The following is an 18,624-nucleotide window of genomic DNA, read 5'->3' as shown; positions in this document are numbered from 1 at the left end:
CCCAGTCCATCCCTGTTCAGAATGTATCTTGACAGTAAAATAATGACCACTATAAGAAATGGTAAAGATTAAGTGGTTAATATCCATTTTAAAATATAATATGACATATATTTTGCAATGGACTCTTGTTTGTTAATTGCATGATTATTTAGGAAAGCAGTAGACTCAGATGTGGCCATGCTAAGAGAATAATGGACTGCTGTTGAAACTGACATTTGAAATTGATCACATTTTGTGGAAAAACATTCTAACACTATAAATGATAAGAAGAGCAGAGTATTCTGTTTTCAGATTTAGGGATGCATAACAGTTTTTGAACCTGTACCATACCATTTGAAGAACTGCATAATCTGCCGAGTCTTGAGGATGCTGAATGTGGTTTGAGGGCTCAAGTGCAGAGCTTCTGTCTTTCCTGTGGGTGGTGAATGTAGTAATACTTGATAACATATTCATACCTGACCTTCTGTACCGATGATACAGGGATGACAGATGTCCTGTCAAAACACACATCTCTCAGTGGCAGCTTGGTAAATACCCACACAGGAATTATCAAATAAAGATCCAAAGGAAAACAAACATTTTAACTTGTAAACAGGAACTTTTTTTTTTTTTTTTTTTTTTTTACAAAAGACTCATGTAAATAATGTATGAATTGTAAGAGGATCTTGCTTTGAGGGATTGTAAGCATTGATTCTGGCTGTGAGAAGTGAAATGCAGCCATGCTCACTATTCCTGTGGTGCACATTATTCATCCCCCCTCCCATCAGCTGTCTCACCAAGACTTCACTGCAGACATGGCACAGAAATGAGCAGCCAGTGAACAAGAGAACAACAAAAGACCAGATGGTACCAGAGAGAAAGGAAAACCTATAAGCCAACCCAACCTTTATCCAGTGCATTCCAAGAAACCACTTCTCTGATACCTAGAGCAGACTATTAGCAAACTGATTTATAAACTTATAAACTTATAGACTTATAAACTTTATACAAATGTCACTGTTTTGTTTATGTGATTGTAAAGCTATTCCTAGTAAAATCTGACCCCTCTAAAGTAGTGCAGGTCCATTTCCAAGTTTCAGAAAAAGCAAAATGAATCTAAAAAACAAAATGCCTTTTTTACAAAAAGAAAAAAAAAAAAAGTGTTACTGAGCATGTGCAGAAGCAGCTCCCAATAGAAATTGAGGAGATGTAAGCCAGCTCTTTCCTTTAGCTCACCACATGGGTCTCTGAGAAATCAGCCATCTTTAACAAAAACAAGCATGGAAAATAACAAGGTTGGTTATTGTTTGATTTTCTTGTCCCACCTGTAGAATGATAATTCTACATTTATGAATACATTATCCAGACACATCTGTCTAAAGTTTTGTCAATCATAAACATTAAAGATATAACCAACTTGATTCTTGTAGTTTAGGCCTATCTTATGATATGCTGCATATTAAAATAAAACAAAAATACTTGAGCACATAGTTTAAGGGATAATATACTGAATTCAAATTCAATGCATGATCTATAGTGAAAGGAAAGTTAATACTAATTTAGTGAAGTTAATTATTACTTGTCTAAACACTCTTAAAATGGTCTGGAATCAGTCATTCATTAGTGTATTGTAATACTGAAATATTCGGAAACCAGTCAACAAAAACACCACATCAACACAAAGCAATGTTGTTTCAGAATATTATATTATATTTAAAAAGCAACAACAGTGCAGCAGTTTCACATGGAGAATTAATTATAGGTCTTATTAAAAGTAGTTAATCAGCTACACCTTAATTATAATGGATGCTTGCATTTACTGTCCCCATAAATGTCTCTCCATTATTGATTATGGTATTTAACACATTACCATCGTTAATCAAGTGCCTTCTTCTAGAAATGTTATGGGTGCCTACGCGACTCTCAGATTCATGGCAGAGTCTGCAATTTCTGTAGCTGGCAGCAGTGCATTCAGACATGCCAACCCACCATCAGTTCTAATACGACACGACATAAACTTAAGATCATTTGCCTAACCTGTAAATCTAAGGTCAGCGGAATAGCTGTGGTTCAAGAAAGGAAAATCAGTGCCACCAGACAGCCGCATCAACATAACGAGATGTCACAAGGGTCCACGGCTCGGGCTACAAGGAATGCACTGAACTGTGAATTACTCTGCTAACATCCCCAAAGTTATAATATAATATGACATTATCCTCAGAATGGGATTTAGCTCCACAATTCACATGTTTAGGCCAATCTAGATGTTAGATAACATTGATGAGGGTTTGTGGTATGCATGCTAAGCTACAGAAACTAAATGGAAATGAAGAAGAAACATCTGACTCATACACTGTGAACATTTGACTATGTGGTCCTGACATATTTATAGTTGCATAAAAAAAAAAAAAATCATAACATCTTTGTAAAGAAACGAAGAGGCACATTTCATTTGTGTATTTAACAACAAGGAGTTGGTAACAAAGGCACACAGGGTAGGTATTAGGTAACACGGGGCATTGGGCAACAGTGTTGCGTAGCAGTCAGGGTTGTGGGTTCAATTCCAGGTGGGGGACACTTTTGTTGTACCCTTGAGCAAGGAACTGTACCTAGATTGCTCCAGTAAACTCACCTGTATAAATGAATACAACTAAAATAATGTGATATATTGTAACATTTCTGGATAAGGACGTCTGCTAAGAAATATACACCAATCAGCCTTAACATTATGACCACCTGCCTAATATTGTGTAGGTCCCCCTTTTGCCGCCAAAACAGCCCTGACCCGTCGAGGCATGGACTCCAATAGACCTCTGAAGGTGTGCTGTGGTATCTGGCACCAAGACATTAGCAGCAGATCCTTTAAGTCCTGTAAGTTGCGAGGTGGGGCCTCCATGGATTGGACTTGTTTGTCCAGCACATCCCAGAGATGCTCGATTGCATTGAGATCTGGGGTAATTTGTAGGCCATGTCAACACCTTGAACTCGTGAATCATCAGACCTCGCCACCTTCCTCCATTGCTCCATGGTCCAGTTCTGATGCTCACGTGCCCATTGTAGGCGCTTTCGGCAGTGGACAGGGGTCAGCATGGGCACCCTGACTGGTCTGTGCCTACGCAGCCCCATATGCAACAAACTGCGATGCACTGTGTGTTCTGACACCTTTCTATCAGAACCAGCATTAACTTTTTCAGCAATTTGAGCTACAGTACCTCGTCTGTTGGATCGGACCACAAGGGCCAGCCTTCGCTCCCCACGTGCATCAATGAGCCTTGGCTGCCCATGACCCTGTCGCCGGTTCACCGCTTTTCCTTCCTTGGACCACTTTTGATAGGTACTGACCACTGCAGACCGGGAACACCCCACAAGAGCAGCAGTTTTGCAGATGCTCTGACCCAGTCGTCTAGCCATCACGATTTGACCCTTATCAAAGTCACTCACATCCTTATGCTTGACCATTTTTCCTGCTTCTAACACATCAAATTTGAGGACAAAATGTTCACTTGCTGCCTAATATATCCCACCCACTGACAGGTGCCATGATAACGAGATTATCAGTGTCATTCACTTCACCTGTCACCTTCATAATGTTGTGGCTGATTGGTGTATAATAATAACAGTTCCATCCTCATATTTTGCACATATTAATATAGATATATATTTTTATATGTCTGTTATAAGAATGTTAAATGCAAATCTATATCCACAGTCATGCTGGCAACATGAGTATAGCAAGTATAGCAAGTATTTCCAATTAAATATAGAGATGCATTGAATTTAAACTTGGGTTTCCAGTTCTATGTGCCTATTTTGAAGGTTTTAATATCTTTAATAAATCCAGACCTATATTTGATTATGTAAAAGTACATTTGGCAAGGGCATGTGATTTAATATAATGCTTGTGTTTGTCAAATCCTTGAGCAGGGTTTAAAATAAAATAAAAATGTGTGACATGCCCATTATTTTAGAAAACACGATTTCCAACTTTTATTGTGATAGAAAGATGTTAACAGGCAAAACAAAAAACATGTATTCTCTGTGTTTCTCCCACTTGTCCCTCCAGTCATACTCAGAGATGGCTTCAGTCCACCCTTACTAAATTCCCATGATCCTTTTCTCATAATAATGTATTTTTCTCAAAACCAATGCCTACAGTGTGTAAGATTGGCTAATGATAAGGGATTCACTTTGTGCAGATTTAAAAAGGGTAACATTAAATAGTATGTAGTGTGGTGCAAAGCTAAATACATCAAATCAAAGTGGAATACAGCCTTTTTCTGATACATTAAATTGATTATATTGAGATATAATATGTATTTCTGTGTTAGCTGATAAATATGATGTATCACCTCCATTAGGTCTGTATATGTGCTGCATACAACCCAACTGGGAAAGGCAGAAACAAATAAAAATGAAAAACATGGCTTACAAATAACATAAAGGGGGCATTTTTGTATTTTCTGGCACACATACAACATAAATCAGAGGCTGCTCACCATTAATGCCAGCTGTAGTTGATCACGTGTTAATAGTCAAAAACACACTGTGTATCTATAAAACGTGAATTGTCTCTGGAATAAATGAGATCCCAGTTTTTATACAAGGAGGGGAAAAAGGATTAATGTCTCTATATTTAAATAGTGCAAAATGTCATCAAGATTTTGGTTGAACTTTGAAACCACTACACTAGTACCTGAGGTAGCTCTTTCAAGTGTAAAGAAATTGACAGAGATTGGATTTTGCCGAGGAAAGGTCTGATTCAGAGGTGTGATTTCCTTATGGTTTCTGATCATGTAAGTGTTCATTTACAAGACTGAGATGAGGCATGCCCCTAGTGTTCTAACCGTGAATAATTTAAATTAAAACTAGAGAGCCTTCTGAAAGGTAACTGACATAGGTTTAATTAAAAGCCATTTCTTTCTATATTAACTTGACTTTGAATTCCTCTGTGACATGTGGGAACACACTGGGCTCTTGATTCTATATGTAATTAGACTTGGTAATCTAGCTGTCCTGTTTACTTGGTAAACTCTGCTAATGATAAATGCAGTTGACTTATGGAGTCCTGACTGTACTTCAAACAGAGCTATTGGATGTAGTCCATATCAATTAGCTTGGGTGCAGTAATATATCATTCAGTTACAGCAGCTCCATGGTTGACTTCCATAGAAGTTTTTTTTTTTTTAATTTATTAAGATTTATGTTAAGTAACAAGGTTGAAATTTTGATTTGCCACCTACGAAAATGATAGAAACCAGTGATGCCTTGATTGCTGGTTGTCATGTAATGTATTGTACCTTTGAAATACTTGCATTAATGTGATTCTCAGGAAAACAAACCTGAAATAGCAATCGAATCAGGATTTACTCTCTTCAAATTAGATGTATAGTGTTTTGTACACCATTTCAAGCTATACTAAAGAAAATACCTTCATAGGAATATACATTAGTTCTAACTGATATTTGAAAAGCCAGTTTTCAAGCTTTTCTAATTAACATAAGTGTAGTAGTGTTTTTACAGTACTACATGGGTTGGTTTCAATGCTCATGAATTTGTTCAGATAATGGTCATATAGATGTATTTATGTTTTCTTTAGTAAAATGCCTCACAAATGACATTCAATGAGTAATTGTCCTCCATGCCAACTTCACATGACTTTTGACCAGCTGCTCTGAGTTTCTCTTAATGCCAATGACCTAAGGGGCTTCAAGAACTTATGCTTTAGATAGCAGGTACGCTGAATCAGGAATTTTCATTTGATAGCAGCTTTCAATCTCATTAAAGTACAGAATGACAGGATGGAACTAAAATTCCCTCGGGACATTTTCATCACATATCAACATGACAATTCTGGTCTATTCTCTGCCTAATGCCTCTGGAACACCTTCTGTTGCGTTGGACGTATGCTTGGCATTCTTTAACGCTTGACCTTTGACTATCTTTGGAGTTAAAGCTGTGGAATTAAGTTTAAACCTAATTTGGCAATAATGTGACAGGGACATCTGTGCAGTCGAGCAATTCACACCAGTAAAGGTCCCCATAGTCATCAATTCAGGGGGCCTATGGGAATGCACATCAACAATACAACAAAACATAAACTGTCCCTTTCCATCTAGTGAAAGAGAAGGCATCTTAATTTCCTTCACAGCTTTCACTCTCAGTTCCAAGATCTCCTAATTCATACTGAATTTATGCATAATAAATGTACAGCACTGACAAATATTGGATATGCTACAAAATATAATAATCATATTACCATTCTAACTGTAATTGATCCGTGGGAGTCTCTACCTAGAAAAGGACAAATTCTAGCCCTTTACAATGACAGGGGTTCTCTTTTTTTCCAGAGAACTACAATATTAATAAAGTTTAATTATTATGACAAAGTAGTGGTATGTGACACAGCAGTTTTAACTCATTTTCTGTAAATGGGAACATGCACAATTCCTAAAATTATGGTTTTATGCATCTTTACATGTTGCTTTAAGTGTTTAAGTAAAATGTAGTACTCTATAGATTCTATCATATAAGCAACTTGAAAACTCTAAAATTTAAATCTTACAAAACAATGGCAAAGTTTAATGTCTTCAGCTTGACTGTTTCCACATTTCACCACCAGATGTCCCTGTCATACCATTTTCTCTCTTCTTTGCCCTGGTTTTCTGTCCCACACCGTATTAGTGAATAATTGATTTGCATTCCCTGTTCAATTAACTCACGCCTGTCCCCAGTTACCTATCTCTGTTCATTCAGTATATATTCCCCTCCTTTAGCATACTTCTTTGCGAAGTCTTGTTTGTTGTTATCGCAGCATTTCTGAGCCTTTTGTTATTTGTTAGCTTCCTTGGTACTGACCATTGCTTTCCCTTCCTCGACCTTGACTTCTGGATTACCTCTCTTTTCTTGTTTGCCCTATCGCCCAACCTCCTGCTAGTTTACTGATCGGTGGCTCCTTGAGTCATTATTATCAAGTCAACCGAGCCTTAGTGTTTCTTACTCCATTATTGTAACTCCTTGCATAGACCACATGAAGTGTTGCTGTGTCCACAACTGCAGGAAAAACAGTGAAGATGGAGTTATTCATCTCCTTTCTAACAACAGGAGATTAATGTGCAGTGGAGATGGTTTGGCCAAGTAAACACGTTACATTTTAATGTTTTAAAAGTTGCTTATACTATAAAATCGATCTGCTACACATCTTATTTATGGCACTGTTAAAAGACGCATAAAACCATAATTTTAGGAATCATGCTTGTTACACTTTAAACTTGAAAAAAGAGAATGCACAATGTATTCATGTTAATTTTTTTATTAAATACATCAGTTATGTTAAATTCTGAAACAAATTCTGAAGTAGTTTGAAAGAAAAAGCTTTGAAAACACTGAGATGTTAAAGTATCTATATCTATCTATCTATCTATCTATCTATCTATCTATCTATCTATCTATCTATCTATCTATTCACACAGTAAAAAAGTCATTAATTACATGAAAATGCAAATTTTAATTTTAATAATTTGTGTGATTAATATTTTTCTTCATTATATAAAAGAGTAATGGAAAAGCACTGTCACTGGGGTATTCTGCAACTGTCTCTTTAAAATCAAGCCCTACATGTTATCTAAATCAAGCACTACTCGACATTAACCAAATTGCAAGAATTCAACACCTGCTTAGTTTTAGAGCCACTGTCAGTGCCAAATAAACAATAAAAATGTCAGCCCAACATATTATTGGATATAATTCACCTTTTTATTACAACAAACCAAGCCCTGTAAGCAGGGGAAATAAATGATCACAGAACATTTGGGTCTAAATAGGAATATGAAACGAAGGTAACTGTTAGTAGGATTTTTTCTGATGGTTAAAACTCATTTATATAAGCCATTTATGTATATTCAAATATATATGTGTGTGTTTATATATGTCTATATGTGTATACATGTCTATACTGTAGTTTAATTGGATTGTTCTGCATTCTACAAAAACTCTAAATGTAGACAAGACATTGCTGATAATAGTGATTTTGAATGATCTTGTCATTTGCTTCTCTGTAGTTTCACAAACTTGGGGTTGACCTCTCTGAATACTTTATTAATATTTTTTAGGGTTCATACTTGCATTAGACTTTTGTATTGGTTAGGTTTATGGCAGAGTCGTAATCAAGGGCTGGATTAAATCAAAACTTTGACCCACCTGCTAATAGCAAACTACCAAGCTATACCAATCATAGCGGTTACATTTCTGATTAGAAGAAAGTGGCATCTTACTAAAAATGAAGTCGCAACTGTGTACAGTTCTGTAGTTTATTGCTTTCTATATTGTTGAATGTACAGTTTAGCATTACCTTTCATGACATCTTATCGAGTCCAGTTGAATCAGCTGGTTTATGGTTATTTCCAGTAAACTGATTACCATTACATTTAGGGTTGCATTTCTACTTGGTAAAGTAACACGTTTAGTTATTCATCGGACATAGATCCAGATGTTGGTGTTACATAAATGTGGGGATCTGGCTTCTGTGAAGGCTTATAAAGTGTAACAAGTACAGAAGTCTTATGGATGTAATAGAATTGTATTGTGACTTGAGTCAGGCTGTGTCTTTTTATTGACTTTCACTGTTACTCTGACTGAGAAAATTGTTTGGAAAATGTGTGGTTTATAACTTAGAACCTTGACTTATCCAGTTTTCACATAAATGCAACATAATAGTGTACGTAATTAATGTATTGCTCTCTAGGGACATAATCTGTAGAATACTTCATAATAGAAACAAATTTTTTTAAATGTGAAAAAGTACAATAAATAGTTTGATTAAATGGTTTCAGGAGGATATTTCAAACCTTATTCTGTTCAACAGAAAATAATCTTTGGCTAATCATTTATTTTAATATGGTGTTTCTTTGTGCTATATTGTAATTACAGCTTGATTGGAATTGTTTAACTTCCCAAGGAACTTTGATGTATGTTGATCGTGATGCCAGTTGCATACAATTTATTATAACTACAAGAAGCATTGTTAATGTCCTCATAGTGGGAGGATAATATTGCAAGGAGAGACCTTTTCAAAATTTGAGGAATGTGTTTTAGTGTCTATCCCCTGTAGCATGGCCACAACTGAGAAGTGAACAGATTTCACAATTAACCTTTAAGTAATTATAATTGCATGCCAGTTTTTAACAATGTTGCAATGACTAGCAGGGTATTTATAAGATTCAATCCACCAGAGAGGGTGTGCTGACTTTTTCAAAACTAATATGTTTATTATCACACACAACATATGTCTTAGGTCACTGGTATTATTTACAAACACAAACAAAAGTTTAAAATAAACAGGTTGGGAAGGGAATCAATTTACATTTTGGTAAGGCTGTTATTAATTAGTGACTGGATAATTGCAAAGTAACAACATACTGCTAATTACATTGGCAATAATTAATTCTCATTGTAGTCTTAATATAATACAGTCCCTTTTGTTTTTTACTTGTCGACTTGTAAAGGTACAATATAATATAAAGTGTATTATTATATTATAGAAATATAGTCATGACCTAATGCTTTGTTGATATCATCAGTTTAAGATTGTAATTTTGACAAACTAAATTTTATCAGACTCATTAAATATTGAATTGCATTGTTTTAACATTAATTTACTAATGCAATCAAATAAGGATGTTCCTTTACTCATGTGTGTACCTGGCAGTGTTGTGTAAGCTGTTTTAATTAACTGTATTTGATGTGAGCAGCATACAGATTATGAATGCATTTAACATTAGATTTCTCTGCATAAAATTTTACATTTTAAACTATACATTATCTTGCTCCAGTAAAACAAAAACAGCTATATAAATGGCTAAATATCAACAATTGTAAGTTGCCCTGGATACTGGTGTCTGCAAATAAATATATAATAATAATAACATATAATAACATTTCATGCCTAACCGAAGTGTTGAACTTGTATCAATGTCATCTCAGATCTATACAGTATCATGATAAATGGACTAATCTTAGATTGCAATTTTACTTAGTTAAGTTTTTTAGCATCACCTTTTAAAATGGCTAGTTCTCTTAAAATCAATTAAGTCAATACCCTTGACTGTATTCTTGTATAACATTGTATGCTATTTCCAATGAAATAACATCCATCAAAAACCTTTAGCAAAAACTGATTAACGTTAGGTGAACATCAACAATGGCATCATGACTTTTGATCCCTTGACCTGTTCAGTTTTCTTTGTTTGTTTACCTGAGGCAACCATACAAACCGCTTTAGCATTACACTGGAGTCAAAGGGTATTACTTACTGGTGATTTGTTACAGAATGACCCTGGGCTTAAAAACATAGATTTGTATTAAACCTTCCTGTCCTTTTTATTAAAGCTACTACATATTCCTGATCAATTACATTTTATTTGCAGAGAATTCAAGTCTAAATACATTCCTTCCACTTCTAATTAAAAGAAGCTTTTAGACAGATCTGGGTACAATCCACCTTGTAATGCCATGTAACACAAATCCAAAAATCATACACTGTGCATGTCAAATACAATAATATTTATAATGAAAAAAAAAGACCATACTATTCACTGATATCTTCATATGCTTCACATTTGTATTAAAGACTCAACAAACATTGTTAGCGATTTACCAAATGATTAATCCCATTAGTCTATCACTCAATAAAGTGACTTTATTCAAATTTTGCAATTATGAAAGTTCACCCCAGGCAAGGCCATTCAGATGCCTTGGAGTTTTACCGTTTGTAATTTGTCAGCTAATATAGGTCATATGTATACAGTATAACATTCTTCCAACAGTCCAGTGGCAAATTACTTGAAGCTTATGAGACTGTGTGTCACAGACTGACAGCCAGGATAATAAATTACGCTACAATTTAGTAAATGATTTGTGTTCATAGAAATTTACCATATTTACTATGTACAGATCTACATGTACAGAGAAGGGGAAAGATACAGATATGTTTCTTTCCTATCTATCAGGTCCATCAATTGTTATCGAATCCAAAATTTCCTGTGACGCAGAGAGAAAAGACACACGGAACAATGGGAAAAGGTAATCGATTAAAATTCTTTAAAAATCATGATTCAGGTACAAAATATAATTTTATTTACTTCCTTTAATCACATCTTGCAAAGAATGGGAACTTAAAAAATGTTTGCTAATGTCTAAATGTTACAAGGGGCACTAAAAACTACGATGTGGTGGAAATAAATGCATACAGATGCCACAAGCTGAGGAAAGAAGCATCTGCTTCATGCAGGTTGGCACCCATTACCCTGCAAAGTACTTGAATACAGTGTTTTACAAATATAACTGTGTTGCTATGCAGATTGATTTACCTTTAGGGAATGCTACCAGGCTGTGCTACAAATGAGCTTTGAAGACTCCATTAAACTGAACTAAAGTAGTAAACAAATGTGCAAAAATTAGGATTAAATATTTGTTCCCTTTTTACAGTAAAGGTAGTGCAGAATACCTGCTCTTAATGAAGTCAATATTAAGAGATTTATATTTAATGGTCCATGAAATTGCAGTTATTGTACATCACATTAGTACAAAAGAGGAGTGTACTGCCTATGTTGGAAATCTTTTTAACGCAACAAAGCACACTAAAAGAATAGCAACAGGAGTTTGTCATCTCTAATGCAATGCATGTCTTTGGTTATGGTTATAAAATCCACTTGTTTCTCTTAAGAAAAAGTGATGCTCACAGAGATCCCAAGGTATTGACTAACACATATGCAATCAATATACCATTTTTTACATGTAACAATTGACTTTAGCTTATTAAACTAGAGTTGCTACTTGTAGAAACATTGTGATACACATTTAATTATTTTCAGAGAATAATGCTGCTGAACTAAACGTTTTGCCTGATGAATATGTGCAATAAGTCCCATCTTATAAACAGTATAACAGTATAAACCTTGTATATCTGCAAATTGTATCCATGCGTAATACCTCAAGGTCCATTTAAAGGAACATTTTTAATTTAATTGCTTTTGTTCTGTGACACGATTTCACCTTTTTAGTTGATTTCACTTAATTCTGCCAAATATGTCAAATGCTAATTAAAAATGCCATTATTTCATGGATTGACAGGTACTATTTAAACACTGTATTATGTAGTTGAACACTATGTGTTTGGCAGGTGCAATATACACTCACCTAAAGGATTATTAGGAACACCTGTTCAATTTCTCATGAATGCAATTATCTAACCAACCAATCACATGGCAGTTGCTTCAATGCATTTAGGGGTGTGGTCCTGGTCAAGACAATCTCCTGAACTCCAAACTGAATGTCTGAATGGGAAAGAAAGGTGATTTAAGCAATTTTGAGCGTGGCATGGTTGTTGGTGCCAGACGGGCCGGTCTGAATATTTCACAATCTGCTCAGTTACTGGGATTTTCACGCACAACCATTTCTAGGGTTTACAAAGAATGGTGTGAAAAGGGAAAAACATTCAGTATGCGGCAGTCCTGTGGGCGAAAATGCCTTGTTGATGCTAGAGGTCAGAGGAGAATGGGCCGACTGATTCAAGCTGATAGAAGAGCAACTTTGACTGAAATAACCACTCGTTACAACCGAGGTATGCAGCAAAGCATTTGTGAAGCCACAACACGTACAACCTTGAGGCGGATGGGCTACAACAGCAGAAGACCCCACCGGGTACCACTCATCTCCACTACAAATAGGAGAAAGAGGCTACAATTTGCACAAGCTCACCAAAATTGGACAGTTGAAGACTGGAAAAATGTTGCCTGGTCTGATGAGTCTCGATTTGTGTTGGGACATTCAGATGTCAGAATTTGACGTAAACAGAATGAGAACATGGATCCATCATGCCTTGTTACCACTGTGCAGGCTGCTGGTGGTGGTGTAATGGTGTGGGGGATGTTTTCTTGGCACACTTTAGGCCCCTTAGTGCCAATTGGGCATCGTTTAAATGCCACGGCCTACCTGAGCATTGTTTCTGACCATGTCCATCCCTTTATGACCACCATGTACCCATCCTCTGATGGCTACTTCCAGCAGGATAATGCACCATGTCACAAAGGTCGAATCATTTCAAATTGGTTTCTTGAACATGACAATGAGTTCACTGTACTAAACTGGCCCCCACAGTCACCAGATCTCAACCCAATAGAGCATCTTTGGGATGTGGTGGAACGGGAGCTTCGTGCCCTGGATGTACATCCCACAAATCTCCATCAACTGCAAGATGCTATCCTATCAATATGGGCCAACATTTGTAAAGAATGCTTTCAGCACCTTGTTGAATCAATGCCACGTAGAATTAAGGCAGTTCTGAAGGCGAAAGGGGGTCAAACACAGTATTAGTATGGTGTTCCTAATAATCCTTTAGGTGAGTATATATATATATATATATATATATATATATATATATATATATATATATATATATATATATATATATATATATATATATAACCTTAGAAATGAAAAGACTAATTCATAGTTATTAACTAGAATAATAGTATTATACCCATTAGAGAATTGTACAACAGGCCCACACAGATCCTATATAACCTCATTTAAGCAATGTCATGAGTCGGAACAGATCACTATCAAGTCAGTCACGCTTGTCATAACTCTGTACATAAATGAAAGACATTTTATCCCCAGAGGAAGGCCTAAAAAAAAGGGTTATTTAATGGAGTTCAAGATCTGTGTAGAGTCCTGGAGCTTGCATACATTAACATTACAACTGTAAGTAAGAGGGAACCTACTGGCTTGGTTTCATTTAGACCACAACATAAGCATGTATTCTGCTGGCCAATGACTATTGGATTAACATCTACAAGATATTAATTTTATCTAAATCTAAATAAATGTATAAGCAGCAAGGATTTAATTTCCATCTATCTATTTATCTATCTATCTATCTATCTATCTATCTATCTATCTATCTATATAGACAGATAGAAACAATTAACAGGGAAGTGAAAATGTTTATGTACCATAGTTCAGTAAGTATTTCAATGTTTGCTGACTATAAAACTTTGGTGATGCATACCCTAGATGCAACAACATTCACATTGAAACAAATTTTGAACTGGATAAGTAATTAGTCATTTTAATTATTTATATGAAATAATTGGCAAGCTTTTAAAGTTTCTTCATGAAAAATGTGTTTGATATCACAGTTTGTGAAAAGAACATAAGAGATGTGAAAAATATTTCCTTAGTATGTGACAATTTGCGGTGTTTGCGTATGAATCAGTGATAAATGTGAGGGGAAAAAATGTTTGACTGATGCCTCATGTCGTCTTTTAGACAATTGCAAATATCCTTGCTGTCAACATGTCTGTAGCACACCATCTTCGATATGCCATTACCATCTGCTATATTTACACCTATTCTCCTGTGATTCTAACAGTTTATATGTTCGTGCTCTGATAGAATTATTAGTTCTATGAGCCATCCAATAAACCAGAGGACATTAAAAAATATATGTTAAACATGTGTTATTAGTTATGAGTTATTTGACACTAGGACTATCATTTTAAGAGGAAAATTAAACCCTATATAATAGGTTTCATCCTGACCAGTTTCAAAACCTGTATGTTGTGGGTCCACTGCATTAACTGTCAATATGTCATCTTCTCTTCTGTGCATAGGTTTGCCCACAAAGCTGCTGCTTGCTAGATGTCACTTGTAGCTGCTGAAGAAAATGCAACTGTGGGCTCTTTCATTACATCAAGCTTTGGAGAAAGGTATGTCTCTCTGGAATCACATAGGTATTGATTCAACTCTATCATCTTTGATGTCAGACATACCACAGCCTCAGGGACACACCTTACCAAACGGAAGCTGACACTTTGAACGTGAGTAAGGTGGGCTTATAACTTCAATGCGTTAGAACCTTGTCAGGAAGCGACATTGAAAATACAATTATGTACGTACATGATTGTACATGGTTATTTTCTCTGAAATCAAGACATTTTGTGATTTTATTAATGGTATAATGCTTTTGCTTTCTTCCTTGATCAGGTTTTAACTTTTACTGGAGTGCATACTTTTGAATAGCTTAATTTAGCAGAAATATAGTTATGTTATATCACTGTTATGTCAGCTGAATCCAGTAAACTTCCATCCAGTATGTTGTCAGAATATTCTTCACCACATCCTAAAGTAGACCTACATGAAACTATACAAAACTATAGGTGTTACTCCTGTAATCACGTGAAACCTCCAGAGATTTATGTAACACTAACAATAGAAAAATCTTTCTTGAAAACCAAGAGAAAATGTCAGCTATTTGAACCCTGACTACCAGGCCCCTGGTGATATCCTTACAGATATTCTCTGCACACACACACCCGTTTTCCATGGCATTTCAACACTATTCATCCATTCATGCATGCATTGGTCACAAGGAGGGAACAAATCTGGAAGGGAAATGTATCCGTTCCTCCACAAAGAATACGAAGTGCCTTGGTCTGAACCCGTGGTTGGAAAGCACTAGTTTGGTTTGTTACATTCCTGATTGGCCATTGTGTTTATCAAGGTGTTTTTGAATTTGAAACTCTGAATGATGTCTGAACAGAAATCTGTTCAAAATAACCTATTCCCCCCACCATATTCAAAGGTTTTCCCTAAAACCTTTTTCTAGGACTTAATGTTTTAATAAACTTGCATAGATTTGTAAAGATCTCAGTTCTCTATTAATGTCACATATCAATTTATCCAGACCCATGATTAATCTTCATATAATGCATTTTTAAAAGGCTGACACTTATTTTTATTTTTAATTAAATCTCTAAAAGGATGATATTTGCTAATTATTGTTCATAAACTGTAACACCTTTAACTTATGTATATTGTCAAAAGTGTAGAATTTAAAACAAGGGAAGTAATGTTAAGACAATGCACTAGTTAGATCAGCAGGGACACACGCACACGGGGACACAAATGGAAATTGGGCTTCAAGGCATTCAAGACAGAAAACAGGAGACACTTCTTCACACAGAGAGTTGTCACAATCTGGAACAAACTCCCCAGCGATGTGGTTGAAGCTGAAAATTTGGGAACATTTAAAAATAGACTGGATAGGATCCTTGGATCACTTAGTTATTAATGGACACCAAATGAGCACGATAGGTCGAATGGCCTCCTCTCGATTGGACACTTTCTTATGTTCTTGAAAGGTATTCAATGGCTAGAATGATTAAATCTTTTTTTTTGTAAAGACCTTAAAATAACTAAGGTCGTTTCCTTTAGCTGTAGTTTGTGCCAAAATACTGAAATTTAAGACCGATGCAAATTTTAGTTTTGTTTTGTGTTCTTTGTAATTAAAAGCATTAATAGACCATGTTAGAAGGAAGGGATTTTAATGGGAATAATGTAATCACAGAGAAATTATTTGCCTGTTCTTTATTAATTTAAAGTTTATTTTAATGCCCAATATAATTGTACTACACCTGTGATTGCTTAACCAGTGCCAATAGATATTCTTTTTAGTTGATCTTCATGTTCTTTTGAATGTAAGCAGGTACAATACATTTCCATTAATAGGTCAAGTGTCTAAAATCAAAACAAAGTTAGCAGAATGAGAACAATAACTTACAATAAATAAGACATCATCACAATTTTTCACTGAAACCTATTCACATGCTAATCTATATTTATGGTAAATATATGAATAATAACAATTAGCAAGTATTATATTATAGAACAATTTGTTGTGAAATTGTAATTGAGATCTGTACAATGATTTGCTAATGACCCAGAAAGACATTACTCAATTACATAATATTTATCCAACTGTAAATTGTAAATAACCCTGGTGTAGAAAGCAATATTCATATCTTTGTCAGCTAAATTTGTGTTTTCTTGCATGTGCAGTATGACTTCAGAAATGTATTGTACCAAGCAGGCTTTCTGCACGATGGGGAAGGCAGGTCTGAAGAAAATGCAAGCTTTTACTTTGTAGCCCTACAATGTGATATCAATGCAAATGCATGAGCAAAATCAACACTCCATAACTGAATTAATTTACAATGAAACAGTCTGATTGACAGTTCAGGGTTGGTGTTTTGTCAAGCAATCTGATCAGTCCAACATCCACCCGACTGGAATCTGAGACCCACACAGCCGAGTAGGTAAGCCGACAGACTGGCAAACACTGTCCCACAGAGCCACTTTACTGCAATATCTGTATTTATCATAAAGGATTACGTGATGTGTGAGATTGTATGGAATTTTAATTTTAATTTCTGAGGGGTCCCAGCTGCTCAGCTAAACAGATGTTTTCAAGTTATTTTAATAGCCCTACAAGGGAGACTATAAACCCAATCATGTGAAGACAGGTGCTTATTCTATATAATATAATTAATTACCCTTTTAATGTGTACTGTAACGGCACATACACACAACCACTGTATCCATATAGAAACCTAGTTTGTGTCATCATAGGATTGCCAAGCATAAATTACCTATGTGAACAAGATGAAGCCCATGATTGAATACCATTGCTGATGGGATGGAAGTTAATATTGCTATATTAATATAAACAATGCAATTTCTTCAATTTTTTCCCAGGCGTTCTAAGTCTATTACTTGCTAGTAATTTAGTTTCACAATTTATTTTTTTATTCTTCAGTATAAGCTTTACACTCTCAGCAAATGCTGATCAGAAATAACGATCAACAAGGGATATCTGTTAAACAAATGTATATTAAGATGGATTTCAATTCCTATTCCTTAAATTGAAAAAGCCTGTCAAATCTTTACAAACAATTCAGGTTACAATTTATTAAAGAAATCAATCTGCCAAAACCGTTTATTTCCTGCAACCCCCTTAATTTTACTTTTTCCCCCCAAGATGTTAGATGTAAAAGGCATATTTTTATAGTCAAAACCTACAGCACAGGGATGTGCAGAAGAATATATTAACAGAAACCTTGTCTTGACCTTGTGTTAATTTGTATAGCACTTGACTAACTATTGGGTTGACTAGGTTTAATATTTGCAAATCGTTATATTTTAATCAGTAGACTTATCACATGCATACATCAAATTCAGTTTTTAACGGCCAGAGTTTAACGGCCAGAGTTTCTATACCCGTAATGTTTTAAGTTTACCTCCTTGTCTGTGGGTTCCAAATTCTTCTATAGTCCTGACTTGGCTAGATGTCCCCAGAAATAATTAGGAGTGAGTCTCAGAGAGATACAGTGCACTGAATTAATAAAGGGCAAGGCAAACCATACAGTCCTTCTCAGCCATGCAGGAGCTTGCAATATCTAGGCTCTTTCCAGGTACCTCACAGTTTAAAGCTTAAAAGCTCCCTGTATGGTGCGATTAATTTTATAACATTATTCTATTTGCTGTATACTAATTATCTTTCATGCTCTGCTACCTATTTAATGCCTTGCCAATCAACCTCTAAAGCACCACACCCACAATCAATATCCTTTCAATAACACATACTTTGAAAGCAATCGTTAAAAGGACAAGCTCTTCATTATAAACAATCAACCCAATAACTTCACATCTATTATAGCCCAGTAGTCTCCAACCATGGTGGGGGATTTCAGTCTTTCAGGCTTTATACGTTTCTTCGATAAGTGGCTGATATCCTTTTAGGTTTAACTA

General features: G+C 35.4%; 1 long non-coding RNA gene across 1 annotated transcript in view; it reads left to right on the top strand.

Moving 5' to 3' along the window:
- The first annotated feature begins 1,209 nt into the window (after positions 1–1,209).
- The window catches only part of LOC136735312 (uncharacterized), a 39,052-nt gene continuing 21,637 nt past the window's right edge, over positions 1,210–18,624 (top strand). Inside the window, exons 1-3 of the long non-coding RNA XR_010810935.1 lie at positions 1,210–1,274; positions 10,983–11,055; positions 14,649–14,744. This is a non-coding gene — a long non-coding RNA (uncharacterized LOC136735312). The remainder of the gene's footprint in view (positions 1,275–10,982; positions 11,056–14,648; positions 14,745–18,624) is intronic.

The sequence above is a fragment of the Amia ocellicauda genome, chromosome 3 (assembly GCF_036373705.1).
Source record: "Amia ocellicauda isolate fAmiCal2 chromosome 3, fAmiCal2.hap1, whole genome shotgun sequence".
NCBI classification, from domain to species: domain Eukaryota; kingdom Metazoa; phylum Chordata; class Actinopteri; order Amiiformes; family Amiidae; genus Amia; species Amia ocellicauda.
This window is presented reverse-complemented; position numbering and strand designations above follow the sequence as displayed.